General features: G+C 47.5%; 1 protein-coding gene and 1 long non-coding RNA gene across 4 annotated transcripts in view; one reads left to right on the top strand and one right to left on the bottom strand.

Annotated features, from left to right (window-relative positions):
• Positions 1-24,673, top strand: part of Colec12 (collectin subfamily member 12) — a 158,991-nt gene that overhangs the window by 88,994 nt on the left and 45,324 nt on the right. The window lies entirely within an intron of this gene.
• Positions 10,708-16,462, bottom strand: LOC134471816 (uncharacterized). Of its 2 annotated transcripts, XR_010041502.1 has the most exons (3): positions 16,241-16,462; positions 15,821-16,089; positions 10,708-13,594 (listed from the first exon to the last, which is right to left on the bottom strand). It is a non-coding gene; the product is annotated as an uncharacterized LOC134471816 (long non-coding RNA). The 2 variants fall into 2 exon arrangements; XR_010041501.1 differs by having other exon boundaries at positions 10,708-16,089.

Genomic DNA, 24,673 nt, shown 5'->3' with positions numbered 1-24,673 from the left:
ATGTTCCCAGACGTCGCTTTTCTCCAAAACTCAGGCAAAGGAAGTCTAGGCCACTTCTTTAAAAAAAAAAAAAAAAAACCCTAAAAAAGTTATTTTTGTTGACTCCAAAGTCGTCAATGTTACCTGAGCTATAATAAATAATGGCGCACGTGCCCATCTTAGAAAATACAGTCAGTCATGTCTTTACATTGTATAACCCACCAGCATGTGCTCAGGCCCTTCTGTGATGATTAGAGACACATTCCGACAGTCGGAAACATCCATCACAGACTCAAGTGTGTGGCGCAAGCTCCAGAACCACTGGCAGCTGCTTTTGCTGCCATCAGTGACACACTGAATGTTTCTGAGATCACTGCGAGATCTCTGGGCTTGCATGCTACAGATGAAATACTACTCGGCGTACGAAAATACCTGGGGTGAAATAACCCTTCAGGAAGCCCAATAAAGAAGAAAGGAAATGTGCCATTTAAAGCTGAAATTGCTTCATTGAAGCATAGTCAAATCATACATGAAATACAACAGCATTTCCATGCCAGCGGAGTAATGGCTCATTTCCCCTGCAGGCCCTGGGCTCTCCTTTCCCTGAACTTTTATTACATGTTTAAGTGTACAATATTGGTCATTCCCAGTGCATGAACTTTTGACAGCCTAGAAGCATCTGTTTCCCTATAAACAGTTGAACATGCCATTGGCATGTGCAGGACTGAGTGCTGCTTTGTGCTGTGGAGCACCCAGAGGCTCCCCACACTAGAATCTACCTTCACCCTTTGTGTGTCCTGGGCACCCACCAGCTGCTGGCATCATGCAGTTTCCTTCCTTCCCTGGAACCCCCGCAGGCCTGCACTGGGGGCAGACGGAGATGAGAGGACTCACCATGTGTGCTACAGAAAGCGAAGCCTTCGCTAAACTGGTATTTGTGGAACTTTCCTGTACACACTGTATAGTCACAGATTCTTCTACCCGCCCACTGCCACAACATGGAGCCCTCCCTTTAATAAGAGTTGCCTGAGTATCGTTGAGCCAAGAGCTGGGACTATAGATTGGGCTAGTCTCAAGAACACTGTGCACAGATGAGAATAAATTCCCCAAGCACTCTACTGCAATCCGTACCACACATCTGTCCCCATCCCCCCCTCCTTCCTTTGGTGATGGCTAGGGTTGGGGAAGGAGCAAAGAAAGACCTATGCCTTCCAGCCACTCAGCACCAACCCCAAATAACAGCTCTGTTCAACTAACAACTGATTACAGCCAAAGTTTCATTCTTCCCCAAGCAAATGCATTCTGCATTTTAACCCAGATTAAAACTCAAGCAAACAACCTTCTCAGAGTAAAGACCATGTGTGTTCCATTCCCCAGCATATCCCCAGTGCCTGACACTTAAGAGGAGGTCACTAAATATTTGCTAAATGGGTGAGTAAATTAGTGAATGACATGGAACAGCAATGCTGGCTGCTGTCAGATGACTTGGACCCACAAGATTCTCGCTTGCTGGATCAGCAGAGCAGGGCCCTGGCTGCCCACTGTGGAGTGATGAGAATGCCTTTCAGTTCATCTACTGGGAGCGCCTTACCCTCAGCCTGAGACCAGCATGGTAGAAAATCTTTTTGGCTTCAGACACTGATGTGCATTTTTTGGATAGTGCTTCAGATTTGGGTTTTGTTGGGTTTTTTTGTTTTGTTTTGTTTTGTTGGTTGATTTTGTTTTTTAAACAGTGCTTTGAGCTGCTGACAGTTGCCTGGTGTACTTGGGTGGCCCTGAAATGCTTTGCGTTATTTGGAACTATGCTGCTGTATCATACTGGTAACAAGATCAAAGGAATCTGAATGTGTTTAAGTTAGGATTTGGGTCTGGATTACAACATATAGGCTGGTTTTTAATTCCTTCTTTCCTCTTGTACTATTTAAGTCTGCGGGCACTTAGAATCCCATATAAACATCTCCAAGTAGCCAAAAAGAGGCAGCATGTGGAATGCAAGGTCAGAGCTGGTCACTCACATGTCTTCTCTCTGAAAAGCCTGGCAATTTCAAAAGTCTCCACCCATGTCTTCAGTTAGCTTCAGTGCCTTTCTTCTTGCTCTTGATGGAGTCTCAACTTCTTTGAACTTCATTATGATGCCACTGAGGCAGACGGGTGGGCCTGTGTCATAAGCCTGTGCTTCTGCCTTCCCAGTAGGGCGGCTCTCTTTGCCATCTGTGCAGTCTTGTGATGGAGCCCACCGTGCTGTTCCCTCCCCTTCCCATCAGGGACCCCTGCTCCTCCCTCTGAGAGGCTCCTGTGAGCAGAGAGCAGAAGGTCAGGTTGTTCGCAGGCATTGGCAGAAAGGCCCCAGATATTCTGCCCTGGTAGTGCTGGAGAAGTGCACAGATCTTTTTTTTTTTTTTTTTTTTTTTTTTTTGGGACCGGGGATTAAACTCATGACCTTGCGTTTGCCAAGCACGCACTTATGTCACTGAGCTAAACCCCCAGCCCAAGTGCACAGATCTTTTGTTTCTGTTTTTTTTTTTTTTTTACCATAGAAGTGGGTGGAAAGGGGGATTTGCTACTAGTTCCTCACACTGAAATGGAGGTTGCTTTTCTTGGACAAAGATGCAAAATTCCTCCCAGCCTAGAATTCGTGCCCCTCAATGTTGAAACAGCACAGCAGCTTCCAGTTTTTCAGACCTAGAAGGGGATGTCAGAACCAATTTCATTGAAAGTGTTGACTGGGGGTATTGTTACAGCCAAACAGGAGACCGTGTAGGCTACTGGGCAAAACACGCTTGGCTCCAATTTTTTAAAAATAATGATGTAAACATTTAGGAAGGCAAGTTCTATTTTTTTTAACTTAGAAAATTAGTTCAGAGACCTTTCCTATGGAAGTATTTAAGATATTTGGAGGTAATTAGTGCCCATAACTCCCAGGGTCTTTCTGAAAAGTACCCTAAACCAGAGAAGAGTTGGGTATTCAATTAACTGTCAAGTTGTTTTCTGATAGCCCCAAATACTCTGTACTTTTCCTGGCTAAGTGGCAGTGTGTGTAACGGGCCAATCTTTAGTGTTTTGTCTCTAATTTGTAAAGCTCATGGGTATTGAGTATATCGTTCCTGACTACTTCTACTTGGTTAAATGCCTTGACCACACATACTCAGTTTTAACCTACACAACATGTTCCCATCTTCTAAAAGACGTGGAGCCTGGATTAAAGGCAGCACTAGTAAAATAGATCCTAAAAACCCACATAGGCAGATGGCAAGGGTGGTGCTCTTTCCCAGCTACCATGCCAGGTAGAAACAGCAGTGTCTGGTTTGATTTGCTAAGCACTTGGCCAGAACACAAATAGAATGACAACACTCAATCCTTCAGATTAAAAAAATTAACGTGGAAATAGGGATGAAAATTCACATCTGTCATTATCACAAGACATTTCACTCCAAGTATATGTGTACTTTGAACTGTTAAATAATGCTAACGGCCTGTGCAGATAATTTATTAGGTTAACAAGGCTAAGGAATATGGGAATACACACTTGGGCCTCTGTATCTATTGGGTTCAAGTGAAAACATTCAGGAGGAAAAAACTTGTGAATGTACTAAACACATACAAATGTTTTCTGTCTGGCTATTAGTTCCCAGACAGCAACTGTTTGCACAGCATTGACTTTGTGCTAGGAATTATAAGTAATATAGAGGTGATTTAAAATGTTTGAGAGTGTGTTCTGTGCAAATATGATGCCATATGACATAAGGCACGTGGGCATGCACAGATTTTGATATCTGAGGGAGCTGGCGGTAGAGTCCTGGAACCAATTCCCTGAGGATACCAAGGGATGCTGTATTTTGTGTCTCGACCTATGAAGTAGTGATAATGGCCAGCACAGATATTTTGTAAGCTGACAAAAAATAAGTCAAAGAAGTCACGTGAGTTGCCCATGTTCAAAGTACTTGAACTCACTGCTCTAGGAGGGAGCGTCGAGCGGATGTCTGAAGGTTGGTGGTGTGTTTGAAGGCAGAGGTGGTGGCCTCAAAGGACAGATCTGCATGTGGGCAAGATCTAAAGGGATGAGGGAGGCCACCAATGAGAGGCAGTGAACCTGGAAGACCCACTTAACACACTTGGAGACAGAAAATCTCCCTGTCTTTTCAGAGACCCACAGAATTAAGCAAAGACTCAAGGAAAGCGAGCACAGACTCACCAAAGCAGCAAGCTAAATCTAGCAGCTGGTTTTAGATCCAGCCAAGAGTAGACTGCTTCATCTGCAGGGGACACATTCAGGGTCCTCAGCAGGATAAGAAACTATAGTCCACACTGAACCTCACATACGTTGTTTCTTCCTATACTTGACAGACTTTCACCTTTTCACTTTCCTGCTTCGCTTTGGTATCTCTGAAGTGTCACCATCTCAATTCTAATACTTTGAGGCTATTATTAAGTAAAAGGTCACTTAAACACATAGGGGTAATATATGCAGCATGGATACTCCAGACAAAGGGATTCATATCCCAGGCAAGATTGAGTGGGATAGTGCAAGATTTTATCGTACTACTCAGAACAGTGCATTGTTTAAAACATGTTTATTTCTAGAATTTTCCATGAAATATTTTCAGACTACAGGAAGGAAACTGCAGAAAAGGAAACTGTGGATAAGGGGCCCCCTGCTCATTTGGCTGGATGGCAGACAGGGATGAGCTAGTGGGGCCTGCGGAGTGCAGATCACGCAGGCCAGGCTTTCCAACCCACCCTCTGTGTGTTCAACATTCAGAGAATACAGTGGCTGAGAGTGAATTTTGGCTCAAACTTTTGGCCTCTTGCATTTGGCCATCCTAGCAGGACTTTCTCCAGGTAAGCCTAACTGTGGAGTTCCATCACTTTTGAAAGTTGCTAGACAAAAAAGACCTGTGGGGCTCTCACCAGGCCAGCTTCACACGTTTATGTATGTTTTACTCTCCAGAAAGACTATTGCAGTACCTTTCTGTCTGAAGGGCACACCTTTGCCTGACACGCAGAGACACCTGTGTTGACAGGCTGCAGCCATAAAGTCATCATCAATTATGGCAGAACAGGCCAAAACCAGAAAGAAAAAGAAAGGTCTGATGAACCAAATGCTAATAAGCCTGACAAATTTCACTGGAATATGGCTTGTGGAGTGTGTGACAGAGAGTAAGTTCGCGTGGTAGGAAAGCCATGCCTTGAGCTACAGGCTGCAAAGGCCTAGGTTCAGTGTCCTTAGGCCACTGGAGGGCACACTGAGTGGTGGAGAGAAGAGCACTGTGAGAAAGAGACCTCTTGTGATGGCCAGAGGCCATCCCCGAGCCTGCAGGGATTTGGAGAAAGAAGGAATTAACACATCAGGTTCGACTTTTTAAGTCGCTGCACAGTTGCCAGTTGTTTCCAGAAACTCTGGAGCCAGAAGTTTGTTGTTTGTTACCTGCCTCCCTCTCCCCTGGACACACCTGCTTTGGGACCTCACCTTCCCAGGCTAAGAAGCAGCATGTCAGTGCTGACTTAGGCTGGGAAGGGACAGCTGAGCTCACCGGAAGCTGGTAGCAAGGCAGTGAAACCAAGCAGCACCCAGAGCTGGATCAGCTCCATGGCAGCTCGCGGGAGTCACACTGTGTGCTCTGGGTCACACGGGGCCTGTAAAGTGCAAGTAATGACTGGGGCCTCTGCAGGAGAACATGTGCTTTGAGTTTTCCAAATGACTCAGACGCACGCTGAGAGATAAATGATGATAGCAAGCAGATGTGACATGCGCTTTTCAAGAGCGACAGACAGGGAATCTGGGATTGGCACCTTCCACACTCTGAGACATTAGCCTGACGCTTGGTGGAGCCTGCTCCCTTAAGGAGAAACATGGGGGCCCTGGTGAGTCCTTCCCCCTTTCTTTCTTTCCTTAAGAGAAATCTGCATTTTAAGCCTTAAATGTAAACGTGTTCTGGCTCCAATTTGCTGGCTGACTCTAATCGCCTTGGAACTTATATAAACTCTAGGTGAGTAATTTCCCCAAGTACAGTACCCTCTTGGAATGCATGTGCTGCGAACTCAGATTAAACTTTTAACCTTGCATTTTTCTGGGAAGGATTATTATCTATGTTTTCATGGTTTAAAAAGGCAGTCAGAAACTCAAGAATGCGAGTGCTCTCTGGCTGAGCCAGTGCACTCTTCTCCTGAGCCCTCCCAGTCCTATAGATACCTGGGGATACAGTCACATGGAGGCCCCTAAAAGTGGGACGAGAGGGCCTGAAGTGCTATGATCAGAACTACAGAGGCTGTGACTCTCTTGCTTTCATGACACAACTGAATTGTGAACCGTTGAGAGGTCCCTGTGCAAAAGCCAAAATGGAGATACGAAATTTACGGTGTCTGCATGAGAAAAGTCATTTGCTCAAGAGGAAGAGACTTCTGCTAGAACTGCAGTCTAGGAAAACTTCCCTGTCAGAGGCTGCATGTGGGATACAGGGAAATATCTTGAAGAGTAACCCCCTGCTAGCAATTTGTATAGGACTGTTTCTTATAACATCCCTCAGTGCAAGTTGGTGGCACACTGCCAAAGCGTAACTCAGTAACAATTCTACACAGGGCCAGTTCAGCCTACACCAGCCACTTTTTGATGGTCTGGTTTGCTGTGTGGATACAAGTTAGGATATCCAAAGAAATGGATGTCAGGGCTGGGGATTTAGCTCAGCAGCATAAGCGCCTGCCTTGCAAGTGCGTGGTCATGAGTTCGATCCCCAGTACTGATAAAAAAGAAAAAGACAAAACAACACAAAAAACAAAAACAAAGAAATAAATGTTCCTTGTATCTGTGAGGCAATCATCCATGAAGATTATTTCTTACAGTGGGTATCTCAAAAAGTACCAGACAGCAGACAGCGAATTTGAACTTCTATTCATTGTCAGAGACCTCAAGAACAAAAGAATTTGAACCCTAGGTTATGTAACAAAGAAAAGAGTAATTTCCAAAGCTGTTTAATTATGGAAGAGAAGCAATTGGTCTTCATGGACTAACAGTGACCCAACTCAAAGTGACCGGGCACTGGGACCAGTTACATAAACTCCACTCCCTGGCCAGGCAGCTTTCTTCTTGCTTTGAACACTAGACTGACAGAAGCTCTCATATTTCAGAAGTAAAGCTGTGGGCTGAGCATTTTTTGGGATCTGGGCCCATTTTCTTACTAACGGAAGTAATTGTTTGAAGCGAAAACCAATTCCGGAAGTCATAAACCTATATTCACGCGTGTATTTGTTTTTGATTCAGAAGGCTGTGGTAGTCACCAAAAAAAGTGTCAATTTTGCATAACACCAGGAACAAATCCCACATTGTTATGTAACCGTTTATTTTTGAAGGGAAGGGGGCCTTTTTGGACGAGAGTCTGGTAGTACAGTTCAGGCTAGGCTTGAACTCACTTTGTAGCCCAAGCTGGCCTTGAACATGCAGCAGTCCCCCACCTCAGCCTCCTCTGTGCTGGGGTTACAGGGCGTGCCACTCCACCTGGCTGAGTTACTTCTTGATATGCTGTGGAGAACTGATGAGTTTAAATTTTTTTTTCTTGAGTCCACCTGAAAGTACCTCATTGGAGGAAATCCCGACATTGATATGGCTGCTATCAGTATGCACTAAGTTGTAAATCAGTGTCCCAGAATCGGGGCCCTTTTCCCAGTCAGCAAAAGGAGTGATGACCAGAACACTAGCTGTGTTCAATATGGCCAGCCACCTCCCCTCCAGTGTGTAGCTGGGGAAGATCCCAGCCCCAGCAGTCGGGGGCGGGCATGGGGGGGGGGGCTGCTGCAACCCTGAAGGCATCGCAGCGTGTTTCCACTGAGATGAGACACCTTGATGCAGTTATTTGCCAAGGTTTCCAAAAGCGGCCCCCTCCCCAGCCAGACCAGGTAAAATACCTCGGAGCTGCCTTTCCTCTTTGGGCTCACGCAGTTCTGCCTGTCCCATTCCAGCTGCAGTTGCTCCCACTCCTAAGTCAGCTGAAAACGTGGGGGATTAATGAAGACCAGCACTACGTGATGCAAGTAGCTACACATCGAATAGCTCTCCCCCTTGGTCCCCTAAATTGTTAGGAGTTAAGTGTGTGTTAAGGTAATGGGAACAGCCAAACCAGAGCTTTTTGGTACGGAAAACCCATTGTTTAGGAATGGCCTTGTAACAAGGCCAGAAATTCAAGTTAAAAGTAGCAGGGTGCTCTGGCATGAACCTTTGGTCCTGGCTACTTAGAAGGCTGAGGCAGGAGGATGGGGTCAATCTGATTTAGCAGAATCCCTTCCCACCCATGCAGAGTGGAACAAGTTCCCTCTGGGCTTATAGCTGCCCACAGCCACTGTGTGGTTGCTCCCTGACTACTGCTGGCTGCTGCCTCAGGAACAAAGAGACAGTGTCTGCTCCAGTTAAGTAGGCCCAGAGTGTTTAGTTCCAGGGTCTCCTGAGACCCTGCTGTTAGGAAAACAGAGCCTGTTCCCTTCGGGATGATAGCACCTCGCAGATAGATACTTCTGCTATCACTGCCTCTTAGCACAGAAGAGAATCATTTGCTGAGTGGTTCTTAGTGCATTGAGATGGCACAAGGAACATCACAGATCCAAGTCCCAGACTGTAGTTTCTACTTTGAAACAATCTAACTCAAGTTTGCTGTGAAGTCTGACCTTGGGAGAGGCTTGGAATGGCTCTGCTTCCACAGCAAGCAGCTCTCAGGTTGTGGAGCGACTCCCAGCTGAATTATAGGGAGGGCGTCCTGAGCTTAGGAGGGCAGATGGGAGTGGGGCAGCAGAGACCCCTACCCCTGGTGAGGCACTGTGGAACTGAGGCAGCACCTGAGAAATGGGTGAGCAGTGTTTCAGCTCGGAACTTTGCTGCTGTTTCCTGGTGCTTTTAATATGAAAGACAGAACTTCCAGGAGGACCTTATCTTTGGCTTTAGCAAACGATCAGACAGTGGAGATGAGGCTTGTGGACCCCCCTCCACGGCCCAGTCTGTGAGTGTGACTCAGATCCCGCGCTCCCTTCTTAGAGGTGCTGTGCCAAGTTCCAACCGCGCCTTTCAGCCTGGAGTCCGGGTGGCACCGAGTAAGCCTCGCTCTCTCAAGGCGTTAGGGAGGTAAGGATGGATGAAAGGAGCTGCTGTTAGATACAGATCCTACAGCTGCATTTTAGCATAGAGAGCACTGTCCCTTCCCTTTCGAATTGCTGCGTGTTCTGCCCCGTGCTCTGGGCCTCTGAGAGAAACGGACGCACAGTGGTCCCTTGGCACCGGCAAGGGGTTCATCTCAGGACCCCCACAGGCACTGAGCCCCTCTGTGAAATGGCACTGTGGCTGCATATCACCTGCGCACAGTCAGAAACAAGGGTGAGAGGATCTCTCTAAGAGGCCCTGGTTGATGTCACCTCTTTCTCTCAAGCCATTGTGTGTGCTATAACAGTGGCCCTATGTTAATTAAGACTAACTGCCACCGCGGTGATCCAGTTAGGCAGAGTTAGCTCGAGGTTACTCAGAAAACGCTGATTAGAACATTAATGTAGTTTAGTTTTTCAAGGGCTCTACGTAAAGTGAGGTAATGTTTTGCTATAATACAACAGTATAATCAGTAGTTGACTATGTTTTGCCATAGTGGAAGCTGAGAGCGACTAACAGCCTTCAAAATTGTTATTTAAGCTTGAATTTTTTTCAAGAATCAATTATGTATGAGGCCTGCTACCAAGTTCTTTTTGTCCCCCCATATGCCTCCTGCTGTCCAGGGGGACTGTTTTTACACTTTTTATTAGCCTCTGGGCTAGAAGAAAGGTGAAACTTACATCTGTCTGCCTGTTGGCCAATCCAGTGAACTCTTGTGGGAAAGATGCTGCGATTATTGACTAAAACAGATCTTTGTGTTTCCCATGGATTAAATATTCCTCTACTTCCCTCAATTCCAAATATTAGAAAGAACTAATAATCAGCTGAAGTGAATATTTCTTGGTAGTATAAGAAGTAAGGTGAGCAGAATTTTATTTCATGTACTACTGATTTTGTCCCATGTAAGGAAAAGTGCTCTAATAAACCCAACAAGATGGTGAAGCTTTAAAAAAACTGAGTAGTGGGCCAGGGATTTAGCTCAGCAGTGTAAGTGCCTGCCTGGCAAGCATGAGGTCATGAGTTCAATCCCTGGTGCCAAAACAAACAAACAAAAAACCTGAATAGTGATTATACCTATCAGAATGTTTTCCCCTCTAATTCTGATCTGTTGACAGAGGTCCTTGGATTTTCCTAGACCACATTCTGTTTTTAAAAGCTGTGTGTCTGCAGTTGTCTTAGTTGGTGCAATGAGAGATTAGATAGTCCTCAAATGCAGCACAGGAAAAATGTCACCCAGGATTGCACCCAGGCCCCCGAAGCCTTCAGACATTTCTATAGTGGAGCAAGGGAAGAATCACAATATTTCACCACTGGAGATTTTATCATGAGACTCAGAGTGGAAGCAAGTAATTCTAACTCTAACCCTAATTCTCTGCCACTGAGAGAAGTGAGATTTTTGCCAAGAAGTGTGGAGGGAGACAGAACACAATCAGGCAGAGGCCGGTGGGCACGGTTGTGACACTGCTAGTCTCTGCTCTGTGGTGAATTCCTCCATGAATTCTTCAGTTTCTTGTCTTGATGCAAGAGACGGTGCTTTTTTTTTTTTTTTTTAAAGCAGGACATACTTTATCCCTCTTGGAAAAAGAAATAACAAATAATTAAAGCCATAGCTCTCAGGGACCCAAGTTTATTGGCAACAAAAGGCAGCTGTGCTGACAACTCTGCCAATTAACCTGCCAAAAGTGAGCATGTCGCCGTGTTAGAAAACAGGGCTGGAGCCATCAAGGGATCTATATAAGCCACGGTCCACAGCCCTAAAGCTCTCGGGATGCAGCCTGGAGCTCCACCCTTGAGGGAGGTGGTGGCAGTCTGCATTCTCCACCCAACAAGACTCGGAGGGACAAGCCCTTACCCCGAGCTGGTGTGCACCTGGCCTCTCCCAGCACCTGTGAGCACCTAGAAGGTGGGAAATACGGGAAATCACATTTTGCCAGCACTTCAGGCATTTCTCTATGTAAGCTTGAATCATCACGTTACACTACTCGTGGAATATAACTGTCGTAGCTTCCACAGAGAGCTTCCAAATCCAGTTCTCCTGGCTTCCTGGCCCTGTTCTTCACCACTACTGTGTTTTTCCAGGTGAAACATCAAGGAGTGTTTGTTTGCCATCTGGCTGTTAAGAGTTAATGGTGCAGCTTTGAGCAAGTCACCTGACTACTGTGAGCCTCAACTTTTTGTGTGTAAAATGAGAGCTCAGAGACTTCAGCGTCTCTTGGGCCAGTGCTTCTCCAGCTTCTGCGGGGCACAGCATCACCTGGGGGCCTTGGTCACCAGGGAATTCTGATTCATTGGTGCGTGCAAGTGGTCTGCGTAGTTGGCTACACTGGCTCTAGTTAGTACAGAATAGGTGGCAGAAAGGGACGTTGGCTAAGAGAAGTTTGTACCGAGCTCTAAGTCAGCCATGGCAAGCCATTCAGATCTTTCATTGATGCCAAACAGCTGGTTGTGGCACTTGTGCTGTAGGTTCGCCACCCCTGCCCTAAAGGCTCAGTGCTCCTGCAGTTTCCTGATGGCTTCATTCCTCTCCTGCCCTCCTCATCAGAGTCCCTGGTAATCCTAACTTGCTTCCAGACAGGTTCATCTACCCTGCCTCTCCCGAGTGGGGTCCAACTCATTTTGACCTAAAATGAGACCACCTTTAAAGGACATCTGGTGCATGCCATTGAGAAGCACCTTACTCGCCTAAAGATTTTATTTTATAGATTAAGTCACATGCTCACCCTCAGCTGTGCCAGATACATTGTGGCATATAAAGTTTCTTCATGCGGGTGTCTCTCTTTGTTCTGGTCACCACTAGCAGCACTTTACGGGTCTTGTATGATGGATCACACCATGCTGTTAACCCTGCATGGCGGTATTTATTGTTTTAGGAATGGTTGCAGGGGCCAGAAGCCAGATTTCATTATCTCTGTGTGGAAATGTATCCTATAAACTCAAGACAAAACATAACATAAAGCAAGAAACAGGGATAATTGGCCACTAAAATTTCTTTTCTTTGTATCTTTCTAAAAAACACCCGCTTTAAAAACTATTTCATTCAGAGTTGGTTCTAATTAGAGTATCTTAGAAATAAGAGTACTATGTGATGCCTATAAAAGAAGGGTGCTGTATTTTGTGGGTTTTTTGACCTGATCTTTTCTTCTAATGCCCAAAAGGACAACATTAGGTACTTTTGTATGACTGTCAAGGGATAGAGTCAGCTGCAAATATTTGACCTAGATAAACAGAATACCATTCACTTCATCTGAAAGCATAGGGATAATTAACTTGGACAACCATATCTACAGCAGGAGTCTCCCCCTGACTGCCCGCCTTCTGAAATCAGCAGATAGCCTCCTGGGGCGGCGGCAGCCAGGCCCTCTACTGTGACTGCTTTTTATTGCTGTGTGTTGAATTGTGCTAATGAACTGTACAGTGTGGCAAAACTCTGGGCCATTTTGTTTTCTTGGGTCTATTCCTATGTCCCTGCCCAGTTGTGTTTACCCATTTGGTAAGATTTATGATGGATTTGTTCCCCTGGATTAAACAAAATTCTTTTCCTTCATTCTGCAAATTTGGTAATTAGTCCATTACTAACCATTGAGCCCTTGGAATCAAAGACACCTGGAATGGGGGTGCAGTGGGACCGTAAAGGTCACCGAGCCTGAGTCCCCATGTCGATGCCTGACCTCCTTACAGAGCCCCTGCCCAGTGGAGCTTCACTGTGCTCTCAGTGAGATATCTTTGTAAGAAGGCTCTCCTCTGGGGTGGGGCTTTCGGAGACCAAGCAGGCCGACTTGGAAGGCTGAAGACCCCAGAGCTGGCCACTGAGGGGCCTGGCCCAGGTGCTCTCCATGGCCACGGTGTTAGGGAGCAGCTGCTGCCCTGCTGTAAAGCCCCAGCTCTAGCCTAACCCACTGAGGTGGCCCAGCCCTTGCTGGGGGAATATGAGTTTCTGTATCTAGAATTTGATGAGATCAAGGTCTTCCAAGTCCTGATAAGCTGCAGGGAGAAAAACTTTCTTAGCTTGGGCTGAAATTTAGGTCTCTCTAGTTCCCAGCCTTTGGTGGCAATGCAGGGAAAACAAACAAGGTCCTTTAAGTATTCATAGGTAAGGGCTACATCCCCTCCCCCTCCATTGCCCTGAGATCTTTGCTGGCCATCCTCATGGCAGACGCTGGACCCCTGCTATGCTGGTTGTACTCCTTCAAAACCGCCTTGTCTCTGTGTCTCTGTGTCTGTCTGTCTTTATCTCTGCCCCTCTCTGTCTCTGTTTCTGCCTTTCTCTCTCTCCTTCCCCAGTCTTCCTCAGGTTTGTGGTCTACAGTGGTCCCATGTCCCAGGGAAGGGGCAGCTGGTTGGCCCGCCTTGACCTTGACTATATCCTGGACTCACCTGGGGCCTGCTTGGCCCATGTGCAGAGATCGGCCCTCAGCGCCCTGAAGTTTTCCGTGTCTGTCACTGAAGCATCGCTGGGAAGTCCAGTCTGGGTTCCATACTAATCAGTGGAGGCACTGATGGCTGCAAGGGAGGAATGGGAGGCGGGCTGGGACTGGGGCTGGGGCTGGGGCCTGGGCCAGGCTTAGGGGGAGCACTGTCTGTCATTGCATGAGTTGATCTATCTGGGAGCTGGAACTTGTTTTTATTTCTTAGTTTTTAGTTTGTACCTTTGATTTTCTTTTATGTTGATACAAGACCAATATAATCCTAAATTTCACAGCTAGAATAATTCTGCTTATATTTTTATGGTGTATGTTTTATTATGCTTTCAGTAAGTGTTTTGTTGGTGGTGATTTGTGTATGAATTTGTATATGCGTGCCCCTGTGGGTACATAGGTGCGCATGCATGTGTGTACATACCTGTGTGTGTGTGTGTGTCTGTGTGTGTGTGTGTGTGTGTGCCACAGTGTTGCCCAGGCAGACCTTGAACTCCTGGAATCAAGTGATTCTTCCATCTTAGTCTCCCAGGTGCCAAGTGTACAGGTGCATACACCACTGCACTGATGAGTCATTCAGAGAGTTAGGGTAAGGAGGGACATGCATCCACTCCCTCCCTCCTTAATTATGTTACTTTCCTTTTTTGGCTTTTGAGATTGCGTCTTCCTGTGTAGTCCAAGCTGTCCTTGAACTCAGGGTGATCCTCCTGCCTCAGCCTCCTGAATGCGAGGATTACAGGTTCGCACCCCTGAGCCTGGATATCATGTTACTTTTTAACCACAGGCCTCTAGCTCAGCTCACTTCAGCTCCTAAGTCTTTCCATTAATGTTGCTGCAAAGCCATCGTCCCACCTTATATTTTGGCAATTACTTTCTTATTTTAAAAACCCCTATAGTGTGATAAAGGCCAAACAATCACTGCAGTAGTGTACATCCCAATGCTGGATCCAGAGTTAGACTCGCTGGCCCACAGACAATACTGAAAGCTTCTCTGCAGGGATCTCCATGCGGCGGAGACTGTCCTTCCTTGCAAAGCAGGCAGCATGGAGGTGGAGACCAGGATTCATGCTTTCTGTGTGAAGGCAGACACCCCAAAAGGGGAATTGGATTTTAAAATGAGTGAAGAGGAAACCCTTGGGCCAGGGACATAGCTCAGTGGCACAAGGCCTGCCTGGGAGGCATATCAGTGATTTACATGGTAGTCCCTAGCTTACAACAGGAAAGGTGATTTGTAAGTCAGATTTTGGTTATTTAAAGATATGTTTTGCCCTAGAATAACATCTTTTTAGCCAACGATCACAGCTTCTGGCCATCTGCAAAGCCTATTTAACCCACAATGTACATGGTATGTGATAATAGAAATACTGTTCCAACTCCATCACTGATGTGTTGCGGATCACTCTAGCAATGCAATCCCAGTTACTGAGAGAGCTTTTGTCACTCCCTGGGTGGCAGGAACTTTCTTAGGTCTCTAGGAGCCCACAGAACTATGGGCTTGTGGCACCTGCCTCAATAATCAGTCCTCAGCATTCTTAAACCTAGCAGTTGTTCTCCTGATAAGAGATAAGCTGTGTTAATGAAATACAAACTGTGCCAGATTCAGAGCCCTCTTCTCTCCGCCTGCCAGCTTCATGCCACACTGCCTGAAAACTGGGTTTTGGGAACAGAGTTATGCCTCAGTACAGCTGACTGCTCCCAGACCCTCTCCTGTGGCCATACCTGCTCTTGCAGCTCTGTGCACGCTCTGCAGCGCAGACGCAGTCCTTTTCTGCACTCACCTGTCTTCCTCTATTTCGTTCACTGGCTTTGACATTTATAAGGCTCAACTTTTTCCCCAGCATCTTTCACATTCTGCAGTGTTTTGGGAGAAAGAGTCAATTCAAAATGAAAATAAGATTTGACTCTTCAGATAAGCCACTTAGCCGGGGCCAGTTGCCCGCGAAGCTGGAGGGGCCGAGAGGAGTGTGTACGTGAGGCCCCTGTAGTTGTGTAGCTCATCTGAGTTGAAGACCCATGCAGAGGAAACCTCTGAGCACTGGGACCCATTTCCAAGTTTCAAACTTATTTTCTGATCTACAGCTCACTGTTTCACTGCATCCATCTCACTGCCAGGTCCCTAGTTAGAAATCTTAAGGCAGATGGCCTAAGGTGAACCCAGAAGCCCACAGGTGCAGGAAGTGGTGATGGTACATGCGCTTGTATGGGTGCATGTATGCATGTGTGTGATTATGCACACAGAATTCAAATACATGCTACTTTCATAGTCGACACACATTTGGAGAACTTCCTGTGAAATTTCAGTCTTGATTACCATAAGATAAGTAGCCCAAGGGGTGGCTTGTAGAAGAGGGAGTCCCTCAGCAGTCAGGCTTCGGAGATCAGGGTGTTGGGATGGACTGTGGAGGCAGAATGCAGCCCGGCCAGGCAGGTGTGCGGGGCCAGAAGCTCCAAGCTCTCCATGCCCAAGCCGAGGGCTGCAGGAAGAAGAAGCGGTGGGGACAAGGAGGGTCCCTCCGAAGGCCTTCTGTGCCTCCTATGGGGCTCTGTCACATGCTCTAGGCAGTGGGACACTGAAAACACCTAGGCCGAATAAAAGACACAGCCAGACATGTTAGGTAGCAACGCTGAGGCATATGTGCTAAAAATACTCCAAATTGGAGGGAAGTAGTATTCTTTCTTCATTGCTGGGGGCGGGGGTGGGGGGAGCAGGGGGAGAGAATAAAACTCTTACCTCAGCTCTGGGTAGAAATCTTTGCTTTCTCCTCTTCAAATCCAGCTTCATGTTCTCCTTTGTGGTTTGGGCTTTGTTGCCTTCTCAGTCTGGTCTTGGAAGCAGAGCTAGCAGCTGGCTCTCATCCTGCGCGCTGCCCCTGGCAGCTCCCGTATTGGGCTGATGAATGGTCTCCTGCTGCTGCATGCCTGACCTGTGCATGCCATCTTCCTGACCGGGCCACTCCACATCCTCTGTGGGACCACTGTGCGTGCAGATCCACGAGCCCCCTTGGAATGAGACCACGCCCCCTAAATTGCATACACAGCAGATGCACGGAGGGGCCATGACTTCGTGAGCTATTAAGACCCAATTCTGGTACCTTGAGCTCTGACCCAAATACCCGGTCATCAGTCTGAGATTGGGTCTGCTCTTCTTTCTTCCTGTGTCCCCACCCCCCGGCCTTTTTCCCGCTGTGGTTTTGTTTCCTTCACTTTTCCAAAATTTCAGGATGCATGGATCTGGGTTAGAACACTTCTGCTTACTTAAACCTCTTCTAATAAAGTTCAAGTGTCATGATAGGAAGGTTAAACGATCCATCCTGCACTTGTCTATCAAACAGTGTGTCAGGGGAGGCAGGCTTGTGGGAAGCCATCCAACGCGCACATCTATCTACCACGCCCCACTCCACATAACCAAGGTGTGCAGGATTACTTGAAACCTGTGCAAGTAAAGATCTTGCGCGTAAAGTTCCTGTTGGCAGGACAGAACCAAGAGGAATCATCAGAGCTGAGAACAGGGGCTAGCTGCTGAGAGCAGGACAGCAGGCATGTGGGGGAAGAAGGGACAGACAGGTGAGAATCGAGAGGGTGAGAGCACAGACATGGAAAGGAGAAGGAAGGATAAACTGGGATGCAGTGCGTCACCTTGTGAAACCGTGCAGGACTTGTTGGCCTCCAGCCAAAGGACAAGTGGCAGCTGAGTCTCTTTCGATTCAGAAGCAGTACCCGTGGGGTTTTACCCCCTTCACGCAGATGGAGGAATACTCTCCAAGCGCTGGCGCCGTCCTTGCAGCCACTTTCCTTAGACAGTGGAATAACCTAAAATAGACACTCATCTGTCTACTTTTATTGATAACCCCTTTTTGTTTTTAATTCACAACTTGGGCTTCTGATGTCTCTTCAGCCTGGTTCAACCTGGCCCTCAGAGAGCAGGGTACCCTCCAGGAAAAGCTCCAGGCAGCGGAAGCTTTGCGTCAGCAGTGGAAAGTGTGTTGGCTGCTCCGGGATCTTCCACCCACTAATAATTGCTCTGTGTGTTTTTAATGTCTTTGCTGGGATTCCGGCAGGCTGGATTCTGCTGGGGCATAGTCTGGAGTACCCCTTCTGATTATGGATCCCATAATCAGATATTTGGAATATCACCCTTCAGCATCAGTGAGGCTGAAGATGTGTGCAGTTCCACCTTCTCCTTTTAGTTGAGCAAGTGTTTGGGACATGGGATGTGTTAGCTCTGAGCTGCCCGGGCCCCAGCCCTTAGCAGGAAGGCATGCTGGCCCCACCCCCTCCTCTCCACCCACTCCTCCCTAAGAGAGTGGCTGCTTAGGAGCCCAGCTAGCCTTGGAAGCCATGTCCTCCTGCTTCCCTATCTGTCTTTGGAAAGCAAGGGCTCCAAACTGAGGCTCTGAATAGACAGAGGATGTAAAAGCTTTTGAAAAAATCACAATAGATTTTCAAAATTGTCAGCAATGGCCAAGGGTTTCCTTAGCCACAGTCCAAAATCCCAATGCTGTGGAGGTTCTCCTTTGAGCAGCGAGGCCTATGCTGCCCAGAGCTGGACACTGAGGGGCTAGCATGGCCGGGGGGGGGGGGTGGCATTGGGGGCCTGCTCATTCCTGAGGTGCCCAGCGCCAGGCCTAATCCATGTGGGTTCAGCAGCCGGGCTGATGGGCATCAAAGCCTGGGTCTATCCTGTGCTGGTCTCACTCTTCTGCCATCTGGAAACCATTAGCACTGAAATGGTTGCAGGCGTTTGCTGAGCATGGGATTTTACCGAGGAGGCACAGCTCCCAGCAGCCACGAGCCCTCACTTCCTGTGTGATTTCCAGTTTAAACCCAGGGAAGCCCTGCCCTCCAGGCGCCTCCTCCGTGCTTGGGACCCATCCCCAAGGGCAGTGACATGGGGGGGGTCTGACAGCTGTCCTTGTGCCATTTCTTACCCACTTTGTAGGTTTGTAGGGAAGAGGATGCTGAGTTTCTTTTCGGGGGGCTGCACTTTGCATCCTTGGCAGTGTGAGGTTTGTAGACTCAGGAGAGCACTTGGAAGGAGCCGGGATTTGGCCTCTTGAAGTCCTTATGGTGACCACACCATGACAACAGCTGCCCACAGGACCCGGCCCTGGTCGTCCTCGGGATAACCCCAAATCAAGGACGCTGGGGCTAGAGAGTTAAGCAGCTTTTCTAAAGGGCACACCAGGTTCTGACCAATGTCTCTGCAGATGCAGCCTCGTGGCCAGGTAGGCAGATGCACCAGGAGGCAGAGGACAGACATCTGCAGTTCACGCTGGATGCTCTAATACAGCCGTGGCTTTTTTTTTTTTTAAGGAAGCAAAATGATCTTTTGAAAGGAAACTCACGCAGCCTGTCAGCCTCTTGCCAACTCCACTATGGTGCAACCTGCCAAAAACAGCCCAACCTTGTTTGGGGAATGAAAGCAGCTGTTATAATAAACTCCTCTGCTCTGCCTCTTTTCCTGTTATGGTGGAGTGACTGTTTAAAGTAAATGTCGCCAATCTGTGGATTTTCTGGGGTCATGAAAACAGTTTTTAATTGGCAGGCTCAATTACATTTTTCGGTGAAGTTAGGAAGCAAACAGAATGTCCCCCCCATTTCAGACCTGACTCTGTAGGCCTGCACGCGTGCCCGAATAGTACTGGGGACTTTGTTTCCGCTTCCTCACTCTCTGGGCGGCAGCAGCATGAACAGGGCCACAGCCAGTTCTAGAAAGATTGGGTCTCTGCCTCTCCTCTGTTCCAGGGCTTCCGAAGCAGAGACCGTGGGCACACACAACATGGAATCAGATCTGGCTTGAAATCCTCCTGGCTCTACTGTCTGTGAATGTGGAGCTTCAGGCAAAATACTGAGCCTCACTCTTCTGATCTATGAGATGGGCATAACAGTAACTGCTCATTAGATTTCCCACGAAGTTCAAGGCCAAATAAAAATATTAGCACATATCGTACAGTTCTTAGTAGATGCCCTGTGGTCTTCTGGGATTTTAACCAGCTTAACAACCCTGTGAGATATGTATAGTTCTAACCATATGCTGGCCTCTGGGTGTAAAAGAGCAAAAATCCCTGCTGCCATAGTACTCACACAGTGAAAAATAAAACAGTAGAAGGAAAGTGGAGGGTAGGGATTGGGGGTTGCATTTTTCAAAAGCATAACCAGGGAAGGCCTGTCTGAAAAGGTGACATTGCAGTAAAAACCTGAAAAAATGAGGGAGTGAGCCACAAAGGATGTAGTGGAGGAGTGTTGGGCAGAGGAGAGCATGCATGCAAAGGCCCTGGGGCAGCAAGCCTGGCATGTTCAAGATAGAGTGAGGAGGACAGTGTAGCTGGAATAGGAGTGAGGGGAGTGGGTGTGGTCAGGGTGGGGCAGACAGCGCAGGGTCTGGTGGAGACAGGAAGCTCCCCACACCTGGGCAGAGGGACGTGATCAAGATAAAGCCAGATATGAGGACAGACACTTCGGCTTCATTCACGGCAGCTGCTGCTCCCACAGCTGGTTCCCACGAGGACAGCTGCCAACTTTTGGAGACAGTTTAAGTAGGACATTTCTTAATGGGACATCTGGGCCTCCACTGGCGACATTGTACTTGTTGATTTTTAACAACAGAAGAACTTTCTCTAACTTCCCCCTTGACTGCATCCAGCCTCCTCCTTTCCCTGAACGGCGCTGTCTTTTGTTGCCACCCTGCCAGCTGTCTCCATGTTGCTGCTTACTGCGTAGACCACCGTGGTTGGCTCTGTGTGGTGATGGACTCCAGGGCAGCGTCGCTTGAGCCAGTGACCTAGAGAAGGGATGGGGTGGAAGGGTGAGGGAGGAGATGTTGGTAGATGGAGTCGGTGAGACCAGGAGCCAGAAAATGGCTTCGGAGGGAGAGAATTCTGACAGCTTCACACATCCTTCGAAGGCCAGTTCTGAACCTCAGGTCTTCCGGAGACCGGGCTCTCCTGAAACAGTGTCCAAATGTCTGTTGAGGGGTGTTTTGCTGGAAGGAGCCTGAGCTAACATGTGGCTTGTTCCAATGTGGCCAGTCATATTTGGCACCCTGGTTATGCTAACACGTTACCCTTCCTGTGTAAAATGCATGTTTCAAATCAAAGCAAGAATCGGTGACATCTTGATTTGACAAGGATTATTGATGCATTCCAAGCTGGAAAGATGAATTAATAATCATGCAGAAGTTACCCCGTGTCTTTTGGAAGACATCAAGGTGTGCTGCCACTCAAGGTCAGTTTGCCTCCTCGCTTGTGGCTTTCCTCCCCGAGAAGTCACCTTCTGTATTAGATCACTTGTTCTCCTGTGCTCCTCACTGCCTTTGAAACACCTCCACTTCCAGCAATACTTTACACACCACTCGTGGGCTGAGGGACTTAAAACAACACCCCAGGCCTGTCTCCCGGTCCCTCATGGAACAGGGCCCACATGCAAGGGGGGGTCCCAGGCCAGAAAGGGAACCCAGAACGATAAAACAGGGAAGTACAGCCATTCCCAGCAGTGTGGGGAAGACACGCAGGTTGAGCATCCCTCATCTGGAAGTCTGAAATCCAAAATCTGACCCTTTCTGAGCCATAAGTGAAAAGTTCCACATGTAACATTACGTGATGGGATATAGTCAAAACACACATGTACCAAAAAGGCTGGGCCCACAGGCTTTGTGGCTATGGTGTGTTTGATGGTTATTCATTTTGGTGGTGGTGGAGGGGGCCTTGGTTTTTGAGATAAGGTCTCACTGTGGAGTCGAGACTGGCCTCAAACTCACTATGCATGCCAGGCTAGGCTCAAACTCACAGCAGCCCTCCTGATGCATAAGTGAATTTTATTCTTAGATCTGAGTTTTACCTCAAAGTTATCCCATTATATGTATACTGCTTTTATTCCAGTACTGGGAATTGAACTCGGGACCTTGTGCTTGCCAGGCAGGTGCTTATGTCGCTGAGCTATATCCCTGGCCCTATGTATACTTAAATATTCTAAAATCTAAAACAGTTTGAAATATTATAGTGTCGAGCATTTGGGGTAAGAGTTACTCAACCTGTATACATTCCTGAGGTCCCATCTCGGCACTGTTCCATGGTGACATGGGGTCCACTGTGCATCTGCCAGTCGGTGCTCACCTGCAGATGTACTCAGAGCACCCCATCATCAGAGCTGCCTCAGTCAGATAAGCCTACAGGGCTTCTTAGCTGGGACTCACAGAAGCCAATAGAAGGATTTGTTGAGAATGACTGATCCCACATGCTAGGAACGCCCGCCATATACAGTTCATAATGCTATACAATAAAGGACATGGGGTGGGTTTTGACACCAGGTTCCAGATCTTCTCACTAAGGAACTAGTCAGAACTCTTCTTCAGTGCGGCTAAGGAGACAGTTCTGGCACTGTCTGGTCCATTTCCATGTGGCCACACTATTCTTTGCCCCACCGGTCTCACCGTCCGTGTCTAACCTCACATCAGGTCAGGAGTGTAAAGCGAGGAGGAGGGTACCCTGGTACTGCAGATCTGTCCAACACGGCAGACGGGAAAGCTTGACCTTTGAGCCTGGGTACCGTGACCAGCAGGTGAGCTGACATTTGATCAGGGGCATAGACCATCAATACCATCGTGACACACGAGTCCATGTGTTTGTTCTTCAGTGGCATAAAACTTTGTCGTCTTTCATCAGGATACAAACTTAAGAAGAGGAAATCCACGAGTATTCTCAGGACAGATGCAGGCTGTGTTCCTGTCTGCCACCATCATTTCAGTATTGTCCGGGTTACAGGAACGCTGTGATCTGTGATCCTCTTAACTGCAACATTTCACAGAGGATTTTTTTTCTTCCCTACAGAGATGTAATCTGTTTCTTTCAAAATGGAGGATTTTTGGGCCGAGGAGCATTATTTGTCCAGAAGCATTTTTCTCCTGGAATATCAAACTAAAACTGAACCCTCTCTTTGTGAGCTATCTGTGGCGCCCTGTGTCACAACATTAAATGTCCCCTTGAGAGACAGTTCCAGGGACATCCTTGAGTCACCAAGGGTGAGCTATATTTTCCAGTGTCAGTAAATAACATCCATTCGGGTAACCTCCAAAATGATATAGAAAATCCTATTTTGCCTCTATTTCTACACCAGTTTCAAAGGTTTGGGTCATCTGCCTCCATCTTTGGCTTGGTGATTTCAGAACTGTGATGAGTGGCTCAATAGAAACAATAAAAATTAAGTCAGGAAAGGGCATGTGGCTCAGTGGTAGAACATTCGCCCAGCATGCATGAGTCTCCCTAGGTTTCACTCCCCAGCATTACTATCAATAAGGAAAAAAGATGAATGAAAGCTTAGTCTCTTTAGTCTGTACCTGTTTTGTGTTTCTTGCAGATAAGTGAAGGGAGGGCAGCTGAGATTGAAAAAGACCTCCGAAATGCCAGAGAAAGTTATTGCTGTCATTGTCCAAACTCAGCTTTCCTGAGTAGGGGGGACACCAGACAGGAGCGAGGGGCCACTGTGTTTGGCTCGTGTATTTGGTGCTGCAGGGCAGAACAGACCCTGGCTGGGTGAAGGACAGCAGGAGTCTGGCCCTGCCCTGCCCTGACACCCTGGGATGCAGATGTAAAACCTGAGTGCTGAGCACTTGCCTAGCACACACAGAGCCTTGGTTCAAACCCTGGCATCACTATATATATTGCAAAAAATAAGAAGGGGCTCCCTCAGCACTTATTTCTCTGTCTCATATATGTGACTGACTTTGTCCCAGTTGTCTACTGTGGCACATCTACCGTATCAGATTAGTTCTTTGTTACTAACAACTAGGTCCCGTGAGCCAAGCACTATCCTGCACCTCGGATCTCTCAGCCTCTCACAACATGAACTGCCTGACGGAGGAACATTCCTCCAGGGCACCCACAAGCCTGTCTTCACCTACATTGCTCTTCACCTACCGCTCTCCTTGTCTCCTATCCACACAATCACAGCCCCACTCTTTTTTCTTATTTAAAAACAAAACTTGTTTCTGTCCCCTGCTCTGATCCTTTCCATCCTAGCCAGGGCCGGGCAGCAGGAGCCTTTGAAAGAAAGAGCCCTCCCTGAGCCGCAGGGCCTCCTGGAGCTCTGGCTCTTCAGCTCCGCTTGGATAAACATTTCTCCTGCATGATTTGTGCCCAACGGGGGAGTGTGCAGGAGTGGAAACAGATGCGACTTCCACCAGGCTCCAAGCCATAGGGACTGACTTCTGTGCAGTAGTCCTATGGATAAAATTTTAGCAAATGCACAATCACATGCTCATTTGGGACTCTATATACCCTAATAAATTAGTGCTCCTAATTTTATAAGCATTGTCATAACCGCGGTTTTAAGTGGGCCTTTCCCCTTTGACTGTGGTGTATGTTGCTTTGCTTTACTAGGTGTTGTTTATTAGGTGTTGTTTCCCCTAAGTGCTGTCGAAGGTGACAGATTGTTTCAGGGCAAACCAGCAGGTTGCATTTCCAGGTGCTTGGTTATCTGGACCAGCTTGCTACTGCATAGCCCAACTGCTTTCCGGCAGGAAGGAGCGTGCATGGGCGAGAGCTATAAAGTCTAGAGTTAATTTTAGTGCTCATTTAGGAAGGAAGCACGTTTTGCGAAGCACTGAATCTTTCTTTTTCAGTTCCTCTTCAGGGCTGTGCATGACGTACAGGGAATGAAATAGTTGCTGCCTCTGTGTTTGCAAAGAGGACCCAGCTGGCCCGGTATCGGTAGGGCCGGATCCTCCACTTGCTCCACTAGGGCTGGACTTTGTTTTCTCTGTCAGTAAAGTGGACCCTATCTTGGGGCCCTACTGTGTGTTGCCCCCGCTAAAACAAGGGTCTCTTTGGGCAGAACTCTTTTTTTTGGTTTGTTTACTGCAGAATGTTTTAAAGACTAATAAGGAACTCACACCATGTTGTGAGCTCCATGCAAATACATGCTGTAATCTAGAAGTGCAGCTTACACATGAATCCCTAACCCTGGGTTCTACATTCACTAGGGCAGAGGAGAAAACCTTGAGCTCACGGTGGATATAGACGATGCTAAGTCCTCACTCAAAGCCTCTTGTTTCAGCCTGCTCATCTCTTTTCAAACACAATTGGGAGCCGTGTGACCATATGGAAAATGTAATGCATTTCCTTGAGCATGAACTGCAGGCAAGTGATTTTACCCTAAGGATTTTCTATCG

Source organism: Cavia porcellus, unplaced genomic scaffold (assembly GCF_034190915.1).
Source record: "Cavia porcellus strain 051 isolate PalLab524CR breed Dunkin Hartley unplaced genomic scaffold, mCavPor4.1 scaffold_20, whole genome shotgun sequence".
Taxonomy (NCBI): domain Eukaryota; kingdom Metazoa; phylum Chordata; class Mammalia; order Rodentia; family Caviidae; genus Cavia; species Cavia porcellus.
Note: the sequence above shows the minus strand (reverse complement) of the source record. Positions and strands in the feature narration are given on the sequence as shown.